A 27,956-nucleotide genomic window follows, 5' to 3' on the forward strand; every position below is an offset into this window, starting at 1 on the left:
TCTTTTTTAAAATGTAAAATTGATTGTACTGAAATATTTAATAGTTAATTTGCTGTATTAAGATCTGAATTTTCACATGGTATTGCCAGCTTATACTTAACGAATTACTATGAAAAAAGCGCATTTATTTAACTTGTTCAGTCATGTCATTACTCCAGAGAGGCAGTATGAATTCAGGTGCCAGAGGAGGACAGAAGGTGTCAGACCCCCTGCAGCGAGGCGCCAGCAGCTGTGAGGCCCCTAGCGTGGACCCTGGTGACTGGTCCTGTCTTGTGTCAGTGTAGCAAGCACTCTGAACCAGGAACCACTCCCAAGCCCTGTGCAGTTCCTAACATACTTAGAATCTTCAATATGAACGGACTAGTAAAGAGTCATACTGTTTTTAATACAGTCACATTTCTTTCCTACCAAGCTGGGAGTGTCAACCTCTTCTTCAGTAGAAGAGGAACGTTCTGCTGCTTTGGTGCTGTCATTAGGTACAGCAGGGACACTGTGGCACCCTATGGCAGCTGCAGTGACCAAGATGGCTACAGACTTATTAGTTCATTGTGCATACGGTATGTATATGCTGAACAAAAGGATGTTTCATTTCCTAACAGGATGAAATAGGACTATGACAATCCAACACACCAGAACACACTTTAAGATGTACTAAGTATCTTTCTCTGGATTTTTCCATTTAATATTTCCAGAGTATGGCTGACAGCAGATACCAGAGAACACTGAAGATAGAACTGGATTCAGGAGAACAACTATGTACATAGATCTCCACATACCCTATATAAGTGGGCCTAACTAACTACTGCCCACTACGCAGGCAGGCGGAAGGTCAGGGCACACTTCCAGTAGTGTCTATGAGGGTATCTCCAGAGGCTAAGCCAAGGTACGGGTGGCTCGCCATGCACGTTGATAGTGCCAATCGGCTGCTGGCTGTGAGAGTTATAGTAAATGGGAACTAGTATTCAGGTCAACCCACCAGATTCTCTGATGCGGGTTAATCCAGTCTAGACAAGGTCTGCTGGACCATGGAAACTGCTGCTCACATTTGCTTAAAGCAGCTTGGGGTCTCCCCAATACCTGCACTGTAATGTGTGATCTCATGTGATGTGTATATGTAATCTCATGATGGCATGTCAATATTATAGGTACATGTATCTGTGGGTGGTCAGGAATATGATTTTCATATAGCTGTATAATTTTGATATATAGAAAATATACTAGGACATGCTTCATAACTAGATCTTTGTCTCACAAGGACTGTAGACACAAGCATGCTTTGTTCCTTTTGCTCAGATTAGCCACACACAATTAGGTCTCCCCCCCTTTTTTTTAATCTTAGAGCAAGTTAGACTAGACTAAAGGTTGTTTAGTAAATAGATCGTAGGTTTAAAACTTTATAGCTATGCACAAGGTCAGAGTTGCAGGTATCCAACCAAGGTTATTATCAAAGCATCCTAAGCAAAGCATGCCAATTCTTCACTTGCCAAGTCTGCTGACAACAGACCTGTGTCTCAAAGTGTCCCCCACTCTATCTGATCACAGTCTTACTCCTGTACCTTGTGTTGCCATGGCAATGGCTCAGCTACTTATAGCTTACCCTAGGAATGTGCTTTTGACCAATGTAAAATTTTTTTGTTTGTTTTAATCACTACAAGGCTCCTGTAAGAAAGAGTTTTGTGAGGCAAGAGGCGGAGAAGCTAGGAGGAATTAGAATGAGGGCAGGGAAATTAGAATAAGAGAATTCATGTGCCCTCAGATAACCTAAATGCCTTTGCATCTGATCTAAACCCTAACGTCTATGGGATGAAGGCCCTGATGGAATAGAAGAGGAGTGTGATGGCGTTCCTGCCTCTGCTTCCTAGCTGCCAGGATGCAGGCTGCTTCGCCACACCTCCCCATTTGAGACCAAAGCCTCTGAAACTGTGAGCTAAGATAAACTTTCTCCTCCTTACATTGTTTAGATCAGATAAAGGATAAGGATAAGTAATACACACACACCCCACACACTTAGGAATTGAACCTGAAAGAATTATTTCACGAACTAGAAAACATCCAGATTTTATAGACTCAATTTCTCTAGGCCTAAGGCCTTATATTCACAAAATTGGCAACAGGTGTCTTTCAAGATTTCCATGGAATATGCTGCCAACAACCAGAGCGCCCAGAAGTCTATCTAGTCTGGGGTCCCACCTCAGACAAACAGGGTGCAAGTGACCCCAGGTTTCAGCCTGTGTGTCCCCAAGCACTAAAGGTGCTGGTGTTAGTCTCACATCACAGAGCTCCTACCACTCTGTGCATGGGTGCATGGACAAACCCACCCTCCTGCAAAGCATGACCACCCCATGGCAGCAGCCAGACCCCACAGATACTGTTAGCCTTTCCCAGTCTCACTGAGGTCTTCTAGAAACTGTCCTTTACAGTTGCTGTGGGATAGGTTTGCTTTCATAAAGCTATGATGAGTCTGGCAAGTGGAAAATATGAACCAGGGTTAGAGCACAGGTTCCCACCGCCTGCCTGATCCCTCAAAGTCCAGGGTGGCCATTACTGTTCCCTCGTGCCTCAGACCAATGCCTGTCCAGTTCACATCCACCTGTTTCACATGCCGCTGGAAGGTTAAGAGCCCTCACACTACAAAGGATGCCAGCCAGGGTGTGGCTTAAAGGTTCAGGGGGGAATGGATGCTCTTCTCCCTTTTGGAAGCAGCAGCAGGCAGTTCGATCTTTGGAGATTCGACTTTACAACTGTCTCAGACATAAAAAATGGCCAATCACACACAGAAAGGAAGGATGCACAAATGAAGAACGTGGCTTGTAATCTTCCTAAGTCACCACTGCAGCTGTGGCGTAGATGCCAGGCTGATGACAAAAGTGGGGTAATTAGGGTTCACACATGCAAAGCACTTTCGCTGGCCTGCCATTTAGTATAAAATAAATGCCGACTGTTGTTCCTACCCTATTGTTATAATTAAGTTTGTAATAATCACTTTTTCTAATAAAAATGTTTTAAATGCCAATCAAAGATACCAGTTGCCTCCTAAAGCCCCTTTCTACCATGAAATACTTCTAAGCATCACCTCCACCTCCACTACAAGTGCTAAGTACCCATGTTGGCTAGTGCTTTGTTAAATCACAGAGAAGAAATTGGTCAGGGGTATCATGCAGCCCACCTACCCTACTTGCATTCGGGCTACACTATCTTAATCAGCTAACAGAAATGATTATTTTAAAAAATTTAGAGATATTAAACTTGGATCACTCATCACAGTAACACACTCCAACACATCTTCTAGAAACACTCTCGGCGGAGAGGCTCTGGGTCCCTTTCCTCTGCCCGCCAGCTCCCACATGGAAGACGCAGGCTGAGAACAGAAGAGGCCTACACCCGAGCTCACAAAGGCTGACCCACTACAGCCCTGCTGTCATGGCTGGGAGACAGCAGCTCCATTAGGGTGGATGAGGTGGAGAGGCTGGGCCTCAATGTGGGCAATGCCACTCCCCGTGGGCTGGGGTCAGAAATGAATACCAGCACCCATCACCATCAACTTCCTGACCGTGGGTGCCACATGATCAGCTACCACAATGCTTTCCCCTCAAACCATGAGCCAAATTAACCCAGAAGTTGCTTTTGTCAGGGTATTTTATGACAGTAACAGGAACATAACTAACACATGTGGGATGTAACAAGCAAGCCGTTTGGAGGACAGCGGCCGTGGAGGCCGCTTGCTATAAATGATGTTCTAGGTCGTCTGTACGCACTATCTTCCCCACGCCTTGGCCCTGTCATTTCATAGATCTAGTTTGAAAGGAACATTTGTCTACACAGCTCCCACACTATGCTGTGAGATAATCTTGATGCTTTTCAGCATCTTCTTCATTCCAAGCTGTTTAACTGGTAGAAAGCACCTACTATGTGCCAATGTTGGGAATGCAGCAGGTAAACACAGTTTGGTCTTTTCAAGAAAACATGTTTAGTTGCTCATGCAAATCAGGCAAGTGAGTATGCCCAGACTATGCTAGAACCTTGCAGCTCAAAGTTGTATAGATATGGGGGGCACTGCCCAAGTTTTTAGGGACACAGGAAGGTTTCTCGGGAGAATAAATGTCTTCATTGACAAGTAAGAAAAAAGCCAGACAAAGGGCAGGAACATGCTAACTGCAGACGCACAATCCGCAGTGGAATGAGAAAGCAGCTTCAGGGACAAAGTCATCTCTGGAGGACCACGCACAAGCTGCCACAGGGCTGGGGAAGAGGCCCAGGTACTCTGACTAGCTTTTCACTACCATCCAATTTAACCATCAACCACCACAGTCTAATCTGTGATAGGCATGTCACTTCGGGTGACAAAAGAGATTACTGGAATTAAAAATCTCATGGTCGAATCAAACAAAAACGCCAGAGACACTTCCGAGGAACAGGAAACACCTTCAGGTCACATACCCAGGAAAACAGGCACTCTTTTTTGTTTGTTTGTTTCAGATAAATATAAATTTCTCTGCTAAAAGTACACTCTAGTTTAGCACAAATAAAAAAAAAATAAAGGAAAAAAAATAAATTATTTATGAATCAAGGGAGGAAACCAACAGGACAGGCTGCCTGCACAACATGTGTCCCTCGTCCTCGAGTAAAAGGGTTTTTATCTTACCACTACGAGTATTCTGCTTGCACGTATATATGTGCCGGGCACCTTCAGAGGGTAAAAGGAACTTCAGGTGTCCCAGAGCTGGGGTTAGTGCTCTGTAACCAGAGTCACCTCTGCAGCCCCACTTCCCCTCAGCAGACCCCTGAGCCAGCTGGACTAGGGACTGCGGGTGGGGCCAGGAAAGCATCAGCTCAACCCTCTGCACCCTAGCTCCTTTCCAGATGCAAACACTGGAACAGGAAGACTCGGGGAGGGATGCAGCTGTAATACCCATCATGACGGAAACTAGAGCTGAAGGAGACACAACAGGGAGCCTAGACTCAAAGCTACAGCACTGTCCTCTCACTGGCCACAACTGCTTCCATTCTGGGTTGGGAAAGTAAACACCTGGTTGGGCTAATTCCTGATGACAGAGCTCAAAAGATCTGTGTGAGCCTGTGTCCTGACCCAGAGACAGACTGTGCTTCCTACAGAAGAAAGGGCCCTCCCTCCTGTGCTCCCTACTTAAAGGATGTAGATGGTACCACATGACTGGAAATGAAATGAACTCTGAATAGATTCCAGGGGAGGGGGGCATGTAAAAGGCTACCGATCGATCCTTTGTTGGTAAGAACTCCCCACCCCAGACCCCCCCAGGTGACCCCGCACAGACGCCTAGCAATGTTCCGCATGTGAGTTTCACAGAGCACACACGGGCAGCACCACTGTGATGCTGGCAATACCAGGTGGACTCTCCTGCACAACAGATCGTCATCTCAAACCGCGGGTTTTCCATGCTACTACTGTGGCCATCAGATGATAAGGTCAAGGGAACAGTTGCCATGAAGCAGGCTTTCCAAGCAAACAAACAGTAGGTAGGCTTCAGCTTTCTTGTTGTGTAAATGCAGGCAGTTATTTCTATTCTCTCATTAGAAACATTGTTTGAGAACCACATCTTTCTTGAGAGTGCTGTAAGCCTCAGTGCTGTAAGCCTAAGTGGAACAGAGCAGTTACTCAAAAGTTTGTTGACAGTGTTAAAGCAGTATATTCACCCTGGAAACACAGTATCTTTCACAGGATCTGTTCTGCCAACATTCAATGCTAAGAGCAAAGCACTTATGCACAGTGACACAAGCCTAATGGGAACAACAACTGGGGACAGTGCCTTTTACAGGCTGCACCTAATCACCACTTCCTAAATGCACTGCACCTTCCAGAAGGGAAGCACCATTCTGTCATCTCAGAAGCTAAACACACAGTTCCAGAAGGACACTGTGTAGCCGCTCATGCTCACACAGCCAATGGTGGAGCCATGATCTATAGCACACCTTTTTGCACAAACCACTCAAAACCCATAACATCATTTTTTCCAGATATAAGCACAAGAAAAATGCAAGGCAGAGAAGCATGGGACACGGGTCCAAGAGTCACTCTGTTGAGACAGGAGGCTGGCAGGTTGCTAAGAATGAGGTACAACAGAATAGAATACGTGTTCAAGTTCAAAAAGAATAAAATCCTTTCTGGGGAGACATCAGAGTTGAGTGAAGCCTCCATGTGTGCTCTGTGGCATAATGGAGATCGATGTATATCAAGCTGCATTAGTTTCCCAATCCAACCTACAGTGGGTAGCGAGGTGTACTCTTGCCACTGAGGTCTGTGGCTATATTGCATAGTACCAGAATGCTCAATTGGCATTTTATAGCTGGTTTAGTGTTCCATTGGCTCGTCTGTCAATCTTAAATGTGTTTTTACTGGCAATCCTATCTGCTCTATTGGAAAAACAAAAAAGTAGCCTGCCATTTTGATGTAATGATTTTACAGATAGCTGATGGTAGGGGTAGGGGATTGACATCTAATAACTGATGGGAGATGTCATTCCGTAAATATATTTCTCTTATTGGTTAATGAACAAAGCACTGTTGGCAAATAGGAAGGCAAGATAGGCGGGACTAGGAGACAAGGAAGATTCTGGGAGATGTAGTAGAAAGGAGTCAAGATGTAGAACAAGAGAGAAGAGGTCTAGACCCTCTCTCCTGTAAGATAAGACCACGTGGAAATACTAAGATTGATAGAAATGGGTTAGTATTTTAGACAGAGCTAACTGATAAGAAATGCTAGTAACCAGCCAACAGCTTTATAACTAATAGAGTCTCTGTGTGTTATTTGGGGACTGATGTGGCTCTGGGAGCAGGCTGGTAGAAAACTGCTGGTAACAAATATCTTTTCTTATATTATTATAATCTCTATATATTAATAATGTTAATGATTGCCAGTACAGAAGACTTGAGCTGTTTTACCAGACTTATAACTAAGAAGCTTCACACATTCCTAGAGAGAATTCTCAACAACACACCCACTTTAAAAATAACTGGGCTCCTCTGCCTTCCCTTCCTCCCTGTATTACACAAACATCTCAAATCCTGCATTTAGTATATACAGCCCATCCTTGAACTTGTGATCTTCTTGACGCTGGGCACATAGGCAAGTACCACTGGAAAGTTCTTCAGAGGTTAAACACAAATCATTTAATGTAGTAATTTCCAAGTCCTAGTTACAAACAAGTCCACACAAAGACTTGAGCAAACATGCTCATGGTAGCATTATCCAGTAACAGCTTACAATGGGCACAGCCCAGTAACCACCACTGCCAAAGCAATAAGCCAAAGGCAGGCCTGTCTGATGCTATAGGCTACTTGTGAATTGGTCTAAAAACGCAACACTCCATGATGGCATGTGATGTAAAAATCACAAAGGATGTGGTTGGGCTGCAAGAAACATCCTGAAGAGGGAAAGCTACATACACAGTAGTAAACCAAGGCTGTCTGGAGAAGAGGCTATGAAAGTGATAGAAAACTGGGTATAAACAAGCTAACTGGAGGAGTAGGAATATCCTAAAGTGACTTCACAAACTGGACATATACTAAAATAATTACAATTTTAACTTAAATAGTGAAATTTTATGTCATGTTAAAAGAATGAACTCCATGTATGACCTATGCCTGTATGAAAATGTTCTTAAGCAACCAGTCCATGTACATTGAATAAATGAAATGAAAATTAAAAAATATTTAAAAAGATGATGAAGATTAGTGCTGGAAAGATAGTGGTTAAGAGCACTGGGTGCTCTTCAGAGGCCCCAGGTTCAAATCCCAGCACCCACATGGTGGCTCACAACCACCTGTTAATTCCAGTTCCAGGAGAAACACATACTCTGGCCTCTTGTGGGTACCAGGTATCTGTAAGGCAAAATACCCATACACATAAATTACAATTAAAAAATAATGTTTAAAAATCTTTCCTAAGTATTTAGTTCTTTGGTTTGTTTTGGCTTTTCAAGATCGGGTTTCTTTGTGTAGCCCCGCTTGTCTTGGAACTCGCTCTGTAGATCAGGATGGCCTCGAACTCACAGAGATCCACCTGCCTCCACTCCCAACTGCTTGGGATTAAAGGTGTGCGCCACCAATGCCCAGCCTAAGCATTGGGCTTCTGATGCTGCTAATGAGGTTGGTTTATTTGAAACAGTATGACATTAGTTGCTGACACACAAGCAATGGCCCTGGGGAGCAATGCCGTCCCTTCCGGTCTGTACCTCTACTTTCTCCTCCTGCCCTTGCCAGTCTTAGAGGCCCTCAGCTCTGCAGGGGGCAAGAACCATGCCTGGGAGGACACTCACATATGGAAGGAAGGGAGATGTTTAATATATTTCAAAAAAGTCACTGAAAGTTTTCCTTGGGAATAAATTTTATCAAGTCAACAAATTACCTTTTATTTCCTATTTGTCCTAATTTCTACTTGTCATTGTCAATGTACATCAAGTTGTATCCAGTAGATTCTGCCATCTCTGGAAACGATCGCATGACCATTTACTGTGGTGAAGTATAGGACTCTCATCCAACGCTGTCAGTAATGAGGCAAATTTATTTACAGAGATAAATCCTTGCTTTCAAATACTACTGCCGTTGATTTGGTATTTTGGTAAATGAATTTTACATGTATGACTGTAAGAAACTACCATCTGTAGCTACTTGGGTTTGATTTCTCTCACAGTACCTCTTTCTGATGTGGGCAATAAGGTTTGGTATGGTAGTCTCAGAAAACAAGCTCGAAACTGTCCTGACTTCTCTGCTTCCGCAAGGACAAAAGCAACAGCAGAGGGGAACTTTCTCAAAGCCTGATGGGATTGCTAGGCAAGCCATCCAACTGCAGTTTCCTTCTGGCATTCTTACTGGTAGCCATCACATGAGTACCCTGAGTCTGTGCCATGTTCCTACACGGAATGTGAGATGTAGTGTTGTTCTGTATGTACATGCACAGACCACAAAAATGGCAAAAACCAGACTGGTGATGCTGTCGTATGTTTACTGTTTTCCGTGAGTACACTGTTTAATCAACCAGAAACTGTGCTAGGTTCTTCAGGCGAAGAGTTTTAATTCCTCAAAAGTTCCTGAGTTTGCATATGAATAAAGAACACATATTTTTGATCTTTCTGGGTTCGAGTCATTTCACTTAATGTTATGTTTCCCAGATTCCATCTGCTGGAAAGAATATGAATGCAAAATGAGGAACTCACATATAAAAACAGGTTTTCATCATTGCCCCATCATTCAGCTATTACCAGACATCTGGGGTCTCTACCACACATAGGGGGACTAATCGGTGTAAACATTACTGGAATTATCTTGAAAATCATCCTCAGAAGGCCCTAATCCCAAGTTGCAAATTTCTCATTATGGTTTGGGGATTCAACAGATATCCATCTTTTTCTACAAGCTTCATCAATTTCAGATAACATTTACCAAGTACCTTGGTTTTCTAATAATGGCTACATAGATGAGACGACCAGTTCTAGAATCTTGGAATCCAACACAATTATACTTGGTAACTCTCAATACTTGGTAACTCCCACACCCCTAAAAACTGGAGCAGTCATAAAAGTGTCACCAATAGCCAAAGTGAAAATGGGGGGGGGGGAGCTCAGTTTCTAAGTGATAAACATAAACTAGAGGCTTCACATGTCTACCCATGGCTAGTTTACTGTTTAGTGTGCCCTGTGCCTTAGTATGGACAATTTGGAGATTGGAAGATCACCAAATTTTTCACCCAAGTAAGTGGGTGTTTCCAGATCTTTTCATTGGGATTTGTGGTTTCTGGATGTTACCTTTTAGAATCTCATTATCCCAAACTTTAAACTTTACCAGACTGTGACTTCGGGGATTGCGGTGTCCAGGACTGTGCCATTTACTGTGATTGGCACTAGCAATCCGATAGCATATGTTTTCCTGCTCCAATTCCTTAGCTTTGGCAACTGGAAGTCCCTTAGTTAATTCCAGTGTTTCTTTGATACACCGAGTCTTTACATGCCTTTGACATTTTCTTCCTGTCTGGCACCACAGGTTATTTGGGATTCTTGTGTATTTCCTACTTCCTTTTTGTCTGTTAGGTCTCAACCCTGAGAAAAAGGGCTGAGGTGCCTACTGAACACATCAAAGTGAACTCTGGCCACCAGTCCTCCGAGCATGCCCTAGCCTCCTCTGTTACAGGGCTAGTCCCACTTCTCCAGGAAGTGCCTTCTCCTCAGTGTTCTTCCCTAGATAATCCACCCTTCTTCCTCTGTTCTCCCCCAAGGCCAGGCTCAGGGTCATGTTCTCTCTGGACTCTCCAGATGTCCCTGCCTCAGGCTTTTATCTAACTGAACTTCCTCCTCCATCACACTAGGAGCAGCCATGTACTTCCCTTTTTATTTCTTTTTTCTTCATTCACTGTCATTCACAGACTTGATGAATCTTAAAGCATTACACTGAATACTATGTGTTGATGGAAGTTCTAAGTTTGGTAATAATTTGTATTTTTGTGAATGCAGCATGCTATTTATTAGTAATAAGGATCTGATAGTGGCATTCAATATCTTTTTATGCTGATTTGCTATTTTCTTTTATATCCTTACTTATTGATCAATTATATTAATTTTGGCAAATAACAATCTCTTGATTATTATATTTCCTTGTTCACAAATTCTTATTGACTGCTTAACATTTATTGGAAATAACTGGAAACTTAGTAATGGCTACAGCTGCACAGAGCACTCCTTGGTCTGGGTGGGGGCTGTATTTTTGTTTGTTTGAGATTACTACAAATGAAGCTACAGTTAACATGAGTTATTACTCCATACAGTCCCTTCGGAGTTAAATCAAGGGGCAAGGGCCACATTCCTTCTTGTCCACTCTGGGGAAGCATCATCTGCCCACCCTTCTGTTCAGGCCATTTGTCTCAGTCTGTAGCCCCTCCCCGTCCTCAAAGTCAGCAGTGTGATTCATCTCCACCTTCTTCCACAGCTACAGTCTCTGGATTTTCTGCTGTGTGATTATAATAAACCCACCAGAAGCTGAGGGTAATTTGCTCCACTCAGTTCTTTACATTCACATATTTACACAGTCCTACCTGCATGGTAGTATGGTGGCACACTTCCCTACGTGGGGACCAGGACCTGGACGCCTCTGAAAGCTACTGCTCTGCTCTGCTCAACAGAGTTGTTGCCACAGGCAATGTTGCTATCTATGTTCAAACACTCTCCTGTAGCTCATAGTTAATTTAAAATTTTTAAGTGCGCGCGCGCGTGTGTGTGTGTGTGTGTGTGTGTGTGTGTTACATGCATGTGAGTCCAGGTGCCTTGGAAGGTCACAAGAGGGTGGTGACTCCCTTGGAAGAACTCAGTCCTCTTCAAAAGCAGTAAGTACATGAAGCCACCTCTCTAGTCCCATAGCTTTTGGTTAGCTGTATTTAGTTCATTTTAAGACAGGGTCTCACTATGTAATCGTGGATGGTGTTGGAACTTCCTATGTAGACCTGGCTGGCCTAGAACTCACAGAGATCTGTCTGCATCTGCCACCTGGCTGACTAACTTCAAAGGTTTAAATGTATAACTTATTTCAATTTGATTGCTATAACATACTCTTTAAAGGTTCATATAACAAATTTCTTAAAAGTATCTCAAAGGGAAATGTAATGCTTTTGTATTCAGAAGATTTTGGAATCCTGAGTCCAGAGAAGAAAATCCTAGCACTTTGGAGGGCAAGACACAGAAAACATTGTCATTCCCGATCTTTTACACAGACTGTTGTTCTCACAGGAGGCTTTCATTCAGCCAAGCGCTGGAAGTACTTTCAAATCCTAAATCAACGTTCTCAACAGAGCTGAACACGCCCAACACATAACCATCACCACTCTGTTCATCAGCTCTTCCACAGCACCAGAGCATATTTTAGAGCCCAGTCATTTACTCGGGGAAAAGAGTATTTACCTAGCACCTACCTACAAGACATTGTGCAGAGTTCTATCAATATGTGCACAACCTCACTCACACGGTGTTTACTAGTCAGCAGGAGTAGCCCTCAATCATGGCTGCTTGTAGAAAGCTTCTGCGGAGTTAAAAAACAAAACTACTGCTAGCTGACCTGCTCCAGCACCCTGAATGGAAGATAATAAAGAGGTGTTTGTTTAGACACCAGCTTTGTGATTGCTGCACAGGCTTCTGGGAAACAAGATGGAGAGTGCTCAGTGTTCACACTTTCAGACAGAGACTTAGATGTTATCCAGTCCAAGAAACCTCCTGTCAAATTACAATATTTGAATATGTAAATGAGCTCTGAACAATTCTTCCTTAGGCTACACACCTTCCACAGAGGAACCCTTGACTGTGGCCACTACTGTAATCATACAGCACAGGTTTTGTAGCTTACCCTGGCACTGTAGGTTGACAGTAGATGGGTGATACAAATGAAGGCAGAAAGACCGGCTAAGACAGGTAAAACAATGAAGTATTGATGCAGCCTCACCTGAGATACCTTTATCTCCACTACTGTGGCTAAGCTTATGTATGATGCATAGAAATGCTTTATTTTTTAGATTGACTTACTATTGTGTATATAGTATTCTGTCTGCATGTATGCTTGCAGGCCAGAAGAGGGCATGTGATCTCATTACACATGGTTGCGAGGCACCATGTGGGTGCTGGGAATTGAACTCAGGACCTCTGGAAGAGCAGCCAGTGCTCTTACCCCCTGAGCCATTTCTCCAGGCCCCATAAAAATGTCTATCAGGATATAAAATATGTATGTACATAATACAACTTATGTGTCTAAATTTAGCAATACCTAAGAGCATCACCAATAGTTTCTACTGATCATTTTTTTTAAAAGACTGCAATTGAACTAAATGATTCTAATTTTGTAACTTTTTTTAACAAAAATTTGTGTTCTTGAGGAAGATAGTTCTTCTAAGTGACAGACTAAGGAAGACAGGCAAATGGTGAGTAATTTCTACTGCTTTGTCTGTCTATTAGCTCCTGGTCTTCGCTACAGAACATCAAATAAAAACATCACAACAGGAAGTAAGCGGCATAAAGCGGAGAACATTATTGCTTTTAAATGCTCATCATATATATACTGAGTCATAGACAAGTTGTATGTAGGACTACCAAGGAGGCAACCCGGGCGCTCAGAGCCACCAGTGGGAAGAGCAGGCAAACACATGAGAAGGAAGGCATGATATAACTAAGACAGAGACACCGAGAGCTCTGTGCCACTGGCTTTTACACTACAGATTGATGATAAATTCTCTCCTCAACCCCCACAGCCATTCGAGGTAGGTGAGAGAGCTATTTATCCCCATTTTGTAGATGAGGCTATTGATATCAGAGAAGTAACACAAACAGCTGCTACATAGTGTCAGATTCCTAGGTAAACACACTTCTTCTCTGAGCATCCTACCTGAGCTTCTGTAATGCTGCGGACATACACCGCTGTCCCCAGGAAAATCTATCATACAACAGATCTGTAACTAATGGCAACAGCTGGGATATAACAGCTACCACCTGTGTGGTGAGCTATTAGCATACGGAATATCCCATATAAATTATTTAATGTAGGGATTATCCCCAAATCAACATGTCCCAAAGAAACTTTACCCCAAACTGCATTACCCACTGAAAGTAGTTATATGACTATCTTAACAGGGCAAGTGGGAAACTAAATTCTTTGGCTAATCCTCTTTACCTGGATAATCTCTTAACTGTCCCTCCTACAAACCGCCCCCCACCCCCCCCCCCAGCTCCTACTGTCCAGGGTTCATTGTGGCCCTGTTAAGTTCATGCACATCTAGAAATACAACTTTCTTAAAAGGAGAGTCCCTTTATAAATGAATTATAAAAGGAGAAATACAATCCACATCATCACTGCTTCAAACATTGTCAAATAAATAAGGTCTGAACACATTTTGAAGATTTCAGACACACACTTTTTAAATAAGTCATCAAGCTGACCTATTGGCAGATCGAGTACTTCCTAACAGTAACTGACAAGAGTTTTCAAATTTGGGGGGGGGTCTGAGAAAGCATGCATCATTCACCCTTTCTACTTTTTTCTTGGCATTGTATTAAGAGGAAAGACCGTCTAAGATTCCAGGTATGAAAAGAGGCTCCTAACAGTCTAAACTCCCCTCATGTCCCCTTCTATGAAATGGTGTCAAAGGCTTCCAACAGTGTGTGGTGTCCATTGTATGTGGCTGCAGTGACTCAATGGATACTGCCATGCATGTTACAGGTCCTAGCTCATTTAAACACACACCCACAAGTTAGTTCTACTGTTACAAATGTCTCCTGGCAAAATTCATGCAGATAAGAGAGGAGTTAGAATTTAAATGTAAGTTTGCACAAATTTCTAAACACTCTTTTCTAAACCCTAATGCTCAATTGGAAGTTCAAACTTACTTTGAAAGTTCTATCCCTTTCTGAAGTTAACTCCATGGATGACTCTTGAGAAGCTCACACCACTACTTGTCCTGGAAATGCACGATGTCCTTTTCCTTAGACTCCCCACCTCCCTCTCCTTACTGGTACCCAAATCTCAGCATATACTATTTTTTCTTTTAAAAATATCCTGCAACATTACTTATGGTACCCCCCCAAGTAAATATTAACATTAATTTTGGTTAAAAATATCCCATGTGTGTAAAACTGAGTAGAAAAACTTTTACAAACCAGTAGAAACACAAAAAGACTGTATGAACAAACAGAGAGAAGACTCGGAGAGATCTGCTAAGGAGACCTTTAAAACTGTGTAGTGAAGATTTAAGTTGGGGTTTGAAAACCGATGCACACCCTGCTCGGACAGCCCGTCATGCAGTCCACCGTGAGGCAAAGCCCCTCTTCCCTCCGCGCTCACCCAGCATGGCATCTGTCACTGCTGTGAGTGGCTGATCATAAGTGCTGCTCTAGTCTTTCTCGGCACTGTTAAGCAGATGGCAGCGCTAAATCCAAATGATGTCGTACATCTCCCTGGTGGACTCTGTTTTCATACACTGCCATTATTCTACAAGTCCTCGGTGATAAATCTCATGTATTCTCGAGAACATTAAACAGTAAGCTGACAGAGGCAATTGATTTATTACCACTAGACTGCTTTTGCCCTAGTGTGTTTCCATATACTTGTGGAGGAAAGGTGTCAAGACTCCAAGTGAACACTGTTGGGTAGTCAGCAATTTACTGCAATGCCCCAACACACACCTGCACACACCTCATATTTATCAGAACTGGACTGGGACGGATCTTGACCTGGACAGGGAGGCAGTCTGAGTGTTCTAGGCATCTCCTTCTAAGATTAAGGACTGTCAGGCAAATCAAATGACAAGCTTGACAGCATCTAACACAGTAACCAACACTTGGCAGATGTGTCACACATGGGACACAAGCCTAAGCCTGTGCATCCCCAGCAAAGTTATAGAGCCTTAAGTAGAAGACTCCACCACTCAGGTTACCATGACACAGAGATGATGCACAATGGCCAATGGCCACAGTGGGGTGCCATCTTTAATTGCCTTTTCAGGAACTTAAAGTATCTTCATGAAATTCTCAGAGATGTTAGAAGAAATGCGTATCTAAAAGTACTGTCAAAACCTGGGTGCAATGGGAAATTAGCTCATCAGTACAGAATGAAGCCCCAGAAGCTGAATGTCATCACCAACCCCTCAGTGTCAACTCACCCTTTGAGATCGTTTTTCCCTTTACTAAACTTGTGATTACTACAAGGGCCAGCTATTTCTTTGGCTTCTTCACAGTCGCTGACAAATACAGACTAGTGTTTTCACTGTCATAAAGCATGTAGGTAAGATGTTAGATGTAAACTAACGCAAAAGAATGGAAGGGATTACAATGGGGCCCAGGCTTCCAGGAGCCAAAACCATAGGGCGCATGGAAGCTTAGGTCAGGTCAGGGCCATTCATCATCTGTTTACATTTATCACTACAGCTACTCAGAAACTATGTACCCACAGGGACCAATCAGTAACTTCTAATTAGTTATTATAATTGCAAATTACGAAGAACCGGTTATAGTCCCCTTTCCAGTATCTATGCTGATGTTGTATTTGCTAAATGTGTGAAATTAAATAAACTGCATTGTTTATTTACTACGATGCCAGTATTGCCAAGGTCATTACAAAAATGATAGGTAGGCATAGAAAAATATTAAATGCATAAAGCGTTCCGATACACTTGTTTGTGCAACATAAATCTCTGTAAAGGTGCTCAGGACTGCGGAAGCATAGACATCTGTTCTAAAGAGAGCCCTCCACTCCACATATGGGTCAGAGCCCTCCACTCCGCACTTGGGGCAGAGCCCTCCACTCCACATATGGGTCAGAGCCCTCCACTCCGCACATGGGACAGAGCCCTCCACTCCGCACATGGGGCAGAGCCCTCCACTCCACATATGGGGCAGAGCCCTCCACTCCACATATGGGTCAGAGCCCTCCACTCCGCACATGGGAGAGAGCCCTCCACTCCGCACGCACATGGCACAAAGCCCTCCACTCCGCACATGGGGCAGGTGGTTATGCCACCTCTGGTCCTTTCTGTCACCGCCTATCTTCCTATCACTATGGCAAATCAAGACACTAAGGGAGCAGATGGGAAGTCTTATGCAAGGCTGTCCTGCCCTTCCATTGTCCTTTGGCAACACTTGCCCAGAGAGTCCTTCCAGACTTATGAATGTGGGCTTCCTGTGTCCACCCACCTGTGAAATGAGAGGTAACTGGAGTTTGAAAGGAGAGCTGTACAGTCCACTGGTCCTCTAGCAGACAAACAGTGAATGGCATACTTCCCTATCTTCCAAGGGAGAATCACATGGTTATGTTTCCTATAAACAGAGGCCTAGGGAGCTTGAATCAAGTGCCTGTGTGTGTGTTGCTGGTGTGCGTTTGAAACCCTGGTCTCCGAATGTTACAGACAATGCACATGTATCAGGGAGTAAAGACATTTTGAACTTGTAGCTGCTCTGTGTCTGTGGATAGCACGTGCTAAGGGTAACACATCAAAGCGAAAACTTGAAAACACTAATGTATGTAGCTCTCTCCAGTTCTCTCTACTCGGGCAGTGTGGCCCCGAACATGGCTAGAGGCAGCCAGCTGCGCTTAGGATAGCCCTGCCTAAAAGAGAGAAAATGGCAGCCATGAAGGATTCAAAGCTCTGCACCACTTATTTGAACAAATCAAATGGACAGTGACGTGGGTTAATGACATGTCTACTGCAGTCTGATGGGCATGTTCCAGCCCATCTCAGGTGACAGTGGTCACCTGTTAGGCTCTCACAGCTCTCATGTTGGTGACTCCACACAAATGCGGTGTGTAAAGACAGACAGCCGGGGCTACGGACACAGGGTGCTACCCAGCACTGCAGCTGCAGCCCAGGCTGAGGCTATGTGTTCCCTGACAGCACAAGCAGAAGTGCTATTGCTGCAAGGATCTAATGTCAAGTTGTAAGACTCAAGTTCTTAATGCTGCTGTCTTAACCGGAATATTAATGATGCGGCTTGTGAGGTTCTATTGACTAAGATAGTCCAGATCTGATAAAGTAAGGCTTTAATACACAATTCTTAAGATACCGGAAAGTGTTAAATACCATGAGTTTTCAATGTTTTATGGTTAAGTTTTTAATCTGACAAAATACCTGAATAAACAACTTATGGGAAGAAAGGCTTGATATGGTAGACTGTTTCTGAGCTTCTGATCACTACTGTCCCCCCTAACCCCCACCCCGTGATAGGCACAGCATCAGAGCAGCAGCAGCCTGTGAGGAGGGGGGTTCTTCCTCACGGTAGCAGGAAAGCAGACAACCAGAGTGGAATCAAGGGGAAGAAGTTCCCAAGGACCGCCCCACAGTTCCCGTCCCCTCCAGTGAGGACCCACCCCTAAGGTTTTCCAAGGCTGCAGCCTGTAGCAGCTGTGGCTCCAGCCTGTAGCACAGCAGCCTTCTAAGGCTAACCCTTACACACCACAACAGCAGATATGGGATACAATTAGTCAACGCAGCTGAAATGAAACAAGAGTGGAAGGAGGATGAGGTATGGTACCAAGAGGACCGGACACACTTTGTATCCTGCGTTCAGTTTCAGACAAACTCTCTCAACCTGATGCAAGATGACATCCCAAGATCTAGCGGTGTCTTGGGGGTCACTGTGAAGGGAAAGCTGATCTCTATACTGACACTATGTGATACTAGGGTTACTATGCTTTATTTCAGGTTCCTAACATTGAGACATATGCTGCACACACATCATGGTTATAGTAGCTACGAGGTGTGGAACAGATTGTGAACCCTCCCCCTAAAGTCCCAGGCTGAATCCCTGGACCCCCAAACTCCTAATTATGACTGTCAATAAAGACAGAACCTTCAATTAGGTGGTTTAAGTTGAAATGAAGCATAAGAATGGGTTCTAATCCAATGTTCTCCAAAGACAAACTTGGAATACACAAAGACACGAAGGATGTTTGTCCTCACAGGAAATACACCGGGGGACACAGGGGAAAGGTGGTCACCAGCCAGACAGAGATAGGAAGGCCGCGGGCAGAGCAGGAGTTACTGACAGGCTGGCTGTGCCTGTTACAGAACCACAGGAACGCAGTATTGCAGTATTTTATCACATGCTAACAGATCAAGAAAAAAATCTTCAGACAACTGCAAAACAGTACTCTGTCTTTAATTTCCTAAAAAGCAGCAGGTTAGATAGGCCTGTCTCTGCCACCCAGAGCGAGGGCCACGGACTTGTGTGTGTCTCACGTCACTGGGTCCCTTCTGCGCTGCTCATGCATTCAGTTCTCCTGGTCTTTGCTCCTGGGTACGGTGTCAGCTGCAGCACCAAAAAACGTCACTGCAGAGAAGGTGTCTGCACAACCAAGTAAGCCAGCCTTTCCTGGCACTTCAGGGTTGATCATTTATAGTGTTGCAGCCTATTAACTGATTTGGCCCCTAGCTTCGTGAAGCATCTGTCAATCCAGCTTCTCTTTACTATTGGCTAATTCGTTTCTCTAAATTGAAGTCTAAACTTGCCATTCTCTTGGCCCCCTATTGCTTCCAAGCCTCATGTCTCAGCTCCCAGAGAGAGTATTCCATCACCAGTGCTGCTGTTTGGTGTCCCCTGTGCCTGCCTCACCTGGCTGTGTGGTCCTTTCCCTGACCATCATCTGGGACTGCTCCTTACCCTTTATTCCCTCAGATAGATGCACAAATTCCAAACTGCAATTTTGTAGTCTTTCCAGTAAAAACAAGAACCTTCTCAGGATTCTCAAAACAGCTTACAACTAAGTTTTTACATTTGTTTTCTCATAGCCAGTGAGCTTTCCGATGACAGGACATGCATTAACAGTCCTTTATATCAAACCCTAAGAGCAGTGCCTAGCATATGACAGACATGAAAAATCTCTCCAGTAGGAACCTCACAACCACACTTGGCTAGAAACCATATGACAGACTACTCACACTAGGCTAGAAACCATATGACAGACTACTCACACTAGGCTAGAAACCATATGACAGACTACTCACCCAAGAGAAAGGAGACCAGATATCTATAACAAGAAACAATTCAAACAACAGAACTCCAGATGCCTAGACCACAGCTCTAAAGACACAAAGATGAACAACCAAAGCAATATGTGTCCTCCAGAAACCAACAGGCCCCGAGAAAAGTCATACAACTGAAGCATTAAGACAAGAGCTTCAAATAACAATGACCTTAAGGATGACCACGAAAGCACACACAGTTGAAAGAAATAGAAGAAAAAAAAATTCAAGACATGTAAATAGAATTTAACAAAGAAATCCAGGACCAAGACAAAACTAGAAATGAAAAACCTCAGGCTGTCAAACAAACAGCTCAGAGGCAAGCTTCACCAACAGAATGCAAGACACAGAAGAAAGAAACTCAGGTCTTGAAGGCACGATAGAGAAGAAATTAATAATTCAATCAAAGAAAATGTTACATTAAAAACAAAACAAAACAACATGCATAAAATAGCTAGGCAATGTAGGGCATTTCAAAAAGACCAAACTTACAGATAATAAGATAAAGGGAAGAAAAAGAAACACAGATCAAAGGCACAGAAAATATTTTCAATTAAATCATAAAAGAAAAATTTCGCAATCTAAAGAAATGATCCCCCCCACCTTCTGAGACTGGGTTTCTCTGTGGCTTTGGAGACTGTCCTGAAGCTAGCTATTGTAGACCAGGCTGGCCTCAAACTCACAGAGATCTGCCTGCCTCTGCCGCCTGAGTGCTGGCATTAAAGGCCTAGCCACCACCATCTGGCTAAGAGATGTCTTTATAAAGAAACATTAAAAAAAAAAAAAAAAAAGAAAGAAAGAAAGAAAGAAACATAAAGGACATCAAATAGACTAGAAAAGTCCATGAAGTGCGCGCGCGCACACACACACACACACCACACACCCCAAAACAACCCCCCCCACACCCAAAACACTACAGTATAGGACAGAGAAAGGATATTAAAAGTTGCAAGGGAAAAGATCAAGTCACATATAGAGGCTGACCCATTAGACTTTAGAGTCAGAAGGGACTGGATGGATGCTCTACAAGCTTGAGGACCCCACAGATGCCAGCTGAGACTACTATATCTGCAAAGGTGAAAGAAAAAGTTATTTCACTATAAAAACACATGTAAGGAAATTCTATCCACCACCCCAGCTACAGATGGCACTCAGAAGAAAATATCAGTCTGAAGAGAAGGTTAACTATACCACAAATAAATATTCCCAGAATAGTCAGTTGAAAGAGGGGGGAAACCTCACACCATATCAAAATTCTAGGAATCAATGAATACTATTTATTAACTCTCAATTCTTCAATAGAAGACACAGACTAACAGAATGGATATAAAAACAGGATCCATTCTTCTGCTAGATCCAAGAAAAACCACACCCCAATGTCAAGGTAGATATTGACTCAGAGTAAAAGTATAGAAAAAAGATATTCCAAACAAATGGCACCAAGAAACAAACAGGTACAGCTACTTCAATACCTGGCAAATCAGACTTCAAATTAAACTAGAAAGAAGAGATAGAGAAGGACAGTGCATACTCAAAGGCAAAACATCCAGGAAGAGGTTATTGTAATTCTAAACACTTACGCACCAAACACCAAGAGCACCAAGTTCATAAAAAGAAACACTACTAAATGTAAAATTGTATATTGACCCCAACACAATGGCAGGGGGTGACTTCAGTAACCCACTCTCACCAAGACAGCTCATCTACACAATGAAAACACAGCATATCTGAATGGAAGGGATACAAGGCAGCTCTGAGATGCTAGATCACAGCACAAGTCACTACATTAAAGAGAGAGAGAGAGAGAGAAAAAAAAACAACTGGAGAGATTTTCTATGATAACAATAACAAGAAGAAATAATACCAAAATGACTAGATGGGAAGAAATTCTCAAACTCAGGGCAAAAATCAATGAAACAGAATCAAACAGACAGACAGACAAAAGCCACAAAGAATCAATGAAATGAAGTGTTGATTCTTTGAAAAAGCCCACAGAATTAACAAACCCTTGGCCCAATTATCTAAAAGAGGAAAAATCTAAAACTCAAAAAAATCATAATGACATACTTAAAAATTTGAATTTTACAAAACTGGAAAAGCTAAAATAAATGGTTAAATTTCTTACTATATCTTAATATTTCTTAATATATCTACCAATATTAAACCAAGTTGGGAAAAAATAAACACTTTTACGAGGCTCATAGCATCTGGTAAAATAGAAGCATCATTAAAAATCTCCCAGCTCACAGAATCTCAGGGCCAGCTGGATTTGCTGCAGAATTCAACCAGACCCAAAAAGAAGATCACCAATACTCCTCAAATTAGTCTGCAAAACTGAAGGAACATTTTTCTAATTCTTTTTATGAAGCCACTATTACACAGATAGCAAAAACCACACAAAGAACAAACTAAAAGATGAAAGTATCTCATGAACACAGATGCAAAAAAAATACTTGCAAACCAAATAAAAAAACACATTAAAAAGATCATCCCTAGACTTCATCCCAGAGTTGCAGGGATGGGTCAACATATATAAAATTGATAAATATAATCCATATAAAAAAGAAAATGAAAGACCAGTTAGACACAACCGTCTCATTAGATGGAGAAAAAGCCATTGACAAAAATCCAAGACCCCTTCATGATTACAGTCTTGGAGAGATTGGAGATATATAGTGACACATCTCAACAATATAAAGGGAATTTATAGCCAGCTCAAACTAAAATCCAGAACAAGGGAAGGCTGTCCTCTCTCTCCAAACCAATTTAGTGAAAGGCTTGAAATGTTAGCTAGAGCAATTAAGACAACTAAAGGAGAGCAGGATTCAAACAGGACAGGAAAATGTCAAAGTATCTTCATTTGCACATGGAGTGATTATATATATGAAGTCACTAAAAACTTACAAAAACTTTTACAGTTGATAAACATACTGAGCAAATAAGAAGGATACAAAATTAGTATACAAGAATCAGGAACATTTCTACATGCATATACAAATAGACTGAAAAAGAAACCAGGAAAATAGTACTTTTCACAATCAACTCAAAACTAAACAATAATTATAACAAACAAAAATCTTTGGATAACTGTAACCAAGCAAGTGAAAAACTTAGATAATAAAGACACCGAAGAAAGAAACTCAGGAAAATATTTTAAGATTGAAATATATCCCATGCTCATGGATCAGTAGGATTAACACAATGTAATGGCCATTCGACCAAAAGTAATCTGAGATTCAGTGCAATTTGAACACAGTACTTAACAGAATAAAAACAAAACAAAACAAACAAACAGGAAACATAAAAAACTCCAGGTGTCTAAAACCACTCTGAACAGCAAAAGAACTGCTAGTGTTCTCACCATCCCTGACGACAAGTTGTACTGTAGAGATAGTAATAATAAAAACAGACATGTCCAACAGTGGAATCAAACTGAAGACTGAGACACACAGTTGGTTTTTACCCAACAAAACCAAAAATATATACAAGAGGAAAGACAACATCTTCAACTAATGGTACAGGTCAAAACGGATGGCTGCATGTGGATCAACCTACACAAAACAGCTCCAAATGAATCAAAGACCTCAGCATGAAACCAGATGCACTGAATCTGAAGGAGAGAGTGGGCAATAGGCTGAACTCATTGGCACAGAAAAGGAATAGGACCCTGAGAGCACAGGCATAACTAATAAATGGGACCTCATGATCCTAAAATCTTCTCCATGATAAAGGACATTCAAGCAAAGCAGCAGCCTCAGAATGGAAAAGACCTTTACCAGATATACATGTGACACAAGGATAGTCTCGAGAATATACGAAGAACTAAAAACAAAAACAAACAAGTAAACAAAGGATCAAGAAAACAGCGCAATTAAAAAAATGCAGTACAGAACTAAGCAGAGTTCTCAAAAGACGAAAAACAAATGGCTCAGAAACACTCAAAAAATGGTCAGTATCTTTAGCAACCACAGAAATTCAAATCAATACTACTTTGAAATTTAATTTTAAATCAAATCAAATCAAATCAAAAAAGTGAATATCAATACAACAAATGACAGCTCATTCTGGTAAGGATGTGTAGAGTAAGGGGAACATTCATCCACTGCTGGTGGATTGTAAATTTGTTCAGTTGCTGAGAAAATCAATGTGGCAATTATCTACCTTAAGATCCAGCTACACAATTCTTGGGCATAAACTCAAAGGCTATATTTTAGCTCATCCCTGTTCATTGGAGCTCATTCATAAAAGCCAGAAACATGAAAATAGCCTAAAATGAATAATGAAAATATGATATATTGACACATGGAATATTATTCAACTGCTTTGAAAATTAAAATTGTGAAATTTGCAATAAATAGAGAAAAACATTATCCTGAGTGAGGTACCCAGACCTGAAAAGATAAATATTGCCAGTTTGTTTTTTTCAGATATGAAAGTTTGTTTTTAACTTCAGATGTGTCTCAAACTAAATAACCACAGATATTAGTTAGCCATTATGGGAAGTGAATGTGCATGAGGTAAGGGATACAGTGTTATAAAAGGAGATAAAGCAAGCCCTAAATACAAGGGTTAAATAGAGAGGGGTGTGGCTGGAAAAGGTAAAAGGAATACAAGGAGGGACAATTATTAACAACAGCCTTTTGAAAAGACATATGGAAACTTAATACTGTAGAAACTTACTAAAATACATATATGAAAGGAATGGAAGAGTAATAAAAGTAAGAAAAGAGACAAATGCCCCAATTAGGCATCTTATGCTACCAACTGCCAGGGATGAACTACATCTTGTTGATTCACTGGTCAAGGGGACCCATTGAAGCGTCCATATATCAAAGACTATTGCCAAAGCTACTGGGTACTTCTCCATAGCCTGGTAGTTAGGCCCTGTTGCTATCAACAGTTACCTATGTCATCGATCACAGAGACATTTAGCTGGTGCCCAATTAGAAGCTTCACTCCTACTCAATAGTGTTTATGGTACTATAAGATAATTACATGTTACCAGAGGAGAAAACTAATCATCCATATCTCCCAGATACAAACTCTGACATCCACAATAGCAACCTGCTTGCCAGAGCTATTGTTGTACTAATGGCACATGTGTTATGGGAGCAACCAACCACTCTTTTATTTACTTTTTATTTTTTGGTTTTAAGATCCATCACATGACCTAGAAACCCCTGAGCTGGAACTAACCCAAGTTGGAACTGACCAGAAGGTACAGAGCAAGCTGGTATGGGATGACCCTCCATATGCTGTGAAAATGTTTTGGTTAATAAATGTTTGGTTAATAAAGAAGCTGATTTGGCCAACAGCTGGGCAGAATATAGCTAGACAGAAAATACGAACAGGGATACAGAGAAAAGGAAGGCAGCATGTAGCCACCGGAAGAGTAGGATGCCAGAGCGTTACTGGCAAGGCACGGCCACCTGGCCACAGATCAATAGAAATGGGTTAATTTGATTATGAGAGCTAGTTAGTAATATGTCTGAGCCATTGGCCAAACAATTATAACAATTATAATTTATATTAAGCCTCAGAGTGGTTATTCAGGAACTGAAATGCAGAAGAGAAATTTCCAGCTACAGCGAGCTTCTAAAGGAGGTAAGCAACCAACATTTCTATTCAGCTATGGTATCTATCAACCACAATAATAACTAATATAGCACAAGAATCCTAGGGTGCAGCGGTGGCACACATACATTGCCAGTAACCAACAGCTCTGTAATTGGACTTAAGACCCACTCAGCAAGAAGGAAATCAGGGCTGGTGCTGGAAACCTAGCAACTACCCATGGCTAGTGAAGTCATAGATTTTGGAGAAGAACCTAAAACCATTACTTTACTAGATCAGCGTAATCCTAACTACACCCTAAATAACTGTTCTTATATCCACAGATAAGTGTAGTTTTTACCAAGGGAACTTCTCACACAACAGATGAGGACCATTCCAGACACAATAACCAATCAAAATGTAAGTTGTGAAATCTAGTCCCAATGGATACATCTACAAAATAACCATACAGGTAAGGGAACAGGGCAGAAGACGGGGAGGAAATATTTTAAGAGCAGGGAGTGTACTGTGAGACTACATTTCCTAGAACGGTTAGTAGCTACACAATAAGGTCTCACCAACACTACCATTTAACATGAACCAAACAAGGACACAACAGACAGGCCAAAGTGAAGTGGGACAAAGGTTACAAAGTCTCACTCTATACCAAGAACTACAGACAACTAAGTAATGCCGAGAGCTGAAGAAATAGTCATACCAGCTGCTGAGCCTATAGCAAATGGTCAGAGCTGGGAGCATGCAAGTAATATTAAACAGTCTGAGCAGGTTATAATTATGAATATATACGTGTGTGTATAAATATATGTTTATATTACATGGAGGGGGAATGGGGCAGGATGGAGGGAGGAAGTGGGGAGAAATGATATAATCATATTATAAACTCAACAATCATATTAAAAAATACACCCACTGCATGAGATGAAACCAGTGTCTGATACTGCTAGCTATGAACCTGAGACTAGATAGGCCATGGGCCTTAGGAGACACCTACCTCTATTGTTCTACTAAAGGAGCAGAGGAATAAAATGGCTCCTGATATACTGCTATACCTAAAGGTCAGTGCATTATTCAGTCCTCATCAGAGAAGTTTCTTCTTACAGTAGACGATAATTAAGATAAAGACCCATGAATGGACAGTGTGCAGAGAGTGAAAGGCTTTCAACACCCAGTCCTAAATGGCATGTCCCCATCAAACCCGTCCCTCAAGCTCAGGGATCTATATGCAAGAGGAGGTGGGAAGAGTTTAAGCATCAGAGGGGGTGGGTGACTCCAAGGACACAGTGTCTTGAGGACACAAAAGGACTGGTGTACAAGTGAGCTCACAAAGAGTATGATACAAGGCCCACAAGATCCAACAAGTACATGCATGCATTTTTTGTCTCATTTTTTCTTCTTACTGGCTTTTTGCTTGTTTTGACTTTTGTTGTTATTGTTGTTGAGATACAGATGACAGACAGGCAGACAATATGGAATTGGGTAGGGAGGGCAGTAGATGGGAAGGTGGTGTTGGTGGCGGAACTCTGGAGGAGGGGACAGAGGGGAAACTGTGGTCAGTATGTGTATATATATATATATATATATATATATATATATATATATATATAACAAATGAAAGTTATTTAAATAAAATAAAAATGAAAAAAAGAAAAATGCATGCTAACTAGAAGTGAGAAAACAAAGGTCCTTAAGTTCTAACGCACTATCTAGAACATTCAGATATTCCCATTGTCATACAGCTCAAGCAAAAGCATGCAATGGCAGGTGATTCTAGTGCTAGATGGGTGTGGGGCCAGAACTCACTAGAGAGTACAGGAAGCCCAGAGGATACGGTCCCTCCTTCTGACTGAGCAGTGATGTATCTTTGCTATTGGTCTCCTCTTCCACAGGCAGTGTGTCTATTATATATAGGACATGCTCACTTGGCCTGGGTGACAGGCCTTACGACTACAGGCTCAGATAGAAACCACACACCCAGCAAGTGTTCTGAGGTAGAGCACACACATGCTTCCCCAGGGCCCTTCATATTGAAAATGGAGACATTCATGATGTTTTTAAGCAAAGCAGAGAAATGCCCAGTTGTAAACCGTAGTCTTTGAGTGAGGAGATTGGACTACAGACCCATCTCCTCATTCCATTTATGGTGTGACCTCAGACAAACAACTTCTTCTGGAATCTCTCTTCACAGGGGAGGGGGCGGATACTTCTGCTGGCCTAGCTACAGGAGGAGCTGTAGGGCAAGGCTCATGCAGCTTCTTGTCTGTCTTTTTTAACAAACTGTAGGAATGCCTCCGTCCCCAGAACTAGTGGCACAAACACAAGCACAATCAAAAAGGCGGCCACTGAAAAAGACCCCTTGTCAGCCTATGTGTGAAGGCCACCCGTCACAGGTCATATACAAAGTACTATGCCTAGAGCCACGATGAAAGCTGTTCAGTATCGTCACCTATGTATCCAGCATCAGAGTTTGCAGGTTACAGAACCCATGCATTCACTCACACTTCGGAGGCACCACAGCCATGCATGCGGCTGGGATCCATCACAATTAGAGACACAATCTGTGTTTAGGCGCTGCAGTCACTGTGTATGCAGTTGCCATTTCTTCATTTTTGGGGTGGGGGGTGTCTGATCAGGATGAAGTTGTTGTATTTACAGAAGCTGAAGCTGCTGGGAAGCAGGGAGCATCACTTCTAAGAAGGCATACTGTTCTGTGGGTAGCAAGCCAAGGTCTGACAATGTGTTCAGAGTGGCCATGAAATTTGGGGGCCTTAGAACTGAAGGGCTATCCACTTTGAAACCATCATCCCTCCTCAGGATATCATCCTTCTTTAGGATGATATGAAACACTTGGGTCCAATTTTCAGAGGAGATAAAATTA

At 42.3% G+C, this 27,956-nt stretch overlaps 1 protein-coding gene across 1 annotated transcript in view; it reads right to left on the reverse strand.

Annotated features, from left to right (window-relative positions):
* Positions 1-27,956, reverse strand: part of Khdrbs3 (KH RNA binding domain containing, signal transduction associated 3) — a 138,252-nt gene that overhangs the window by 9,560 nt on the left and 100,736 nt on the right. The gene's annotated exons all lie outside the window — the stretch shown is intronic.

Source organism: Phodopus roborovskii, unplaced genomic scaffold (assembly GCF_943737965.1).
Source record: "Phodopus roborovskii unplaced genomic scaffold, PHOROB, whole genome shotgun sequence".
NCBI lineage: Eukaryota > Metazoa > Chordata > Mammalia > Rodentia > Cricetidae > Phodopus > Phodopus roborovskii.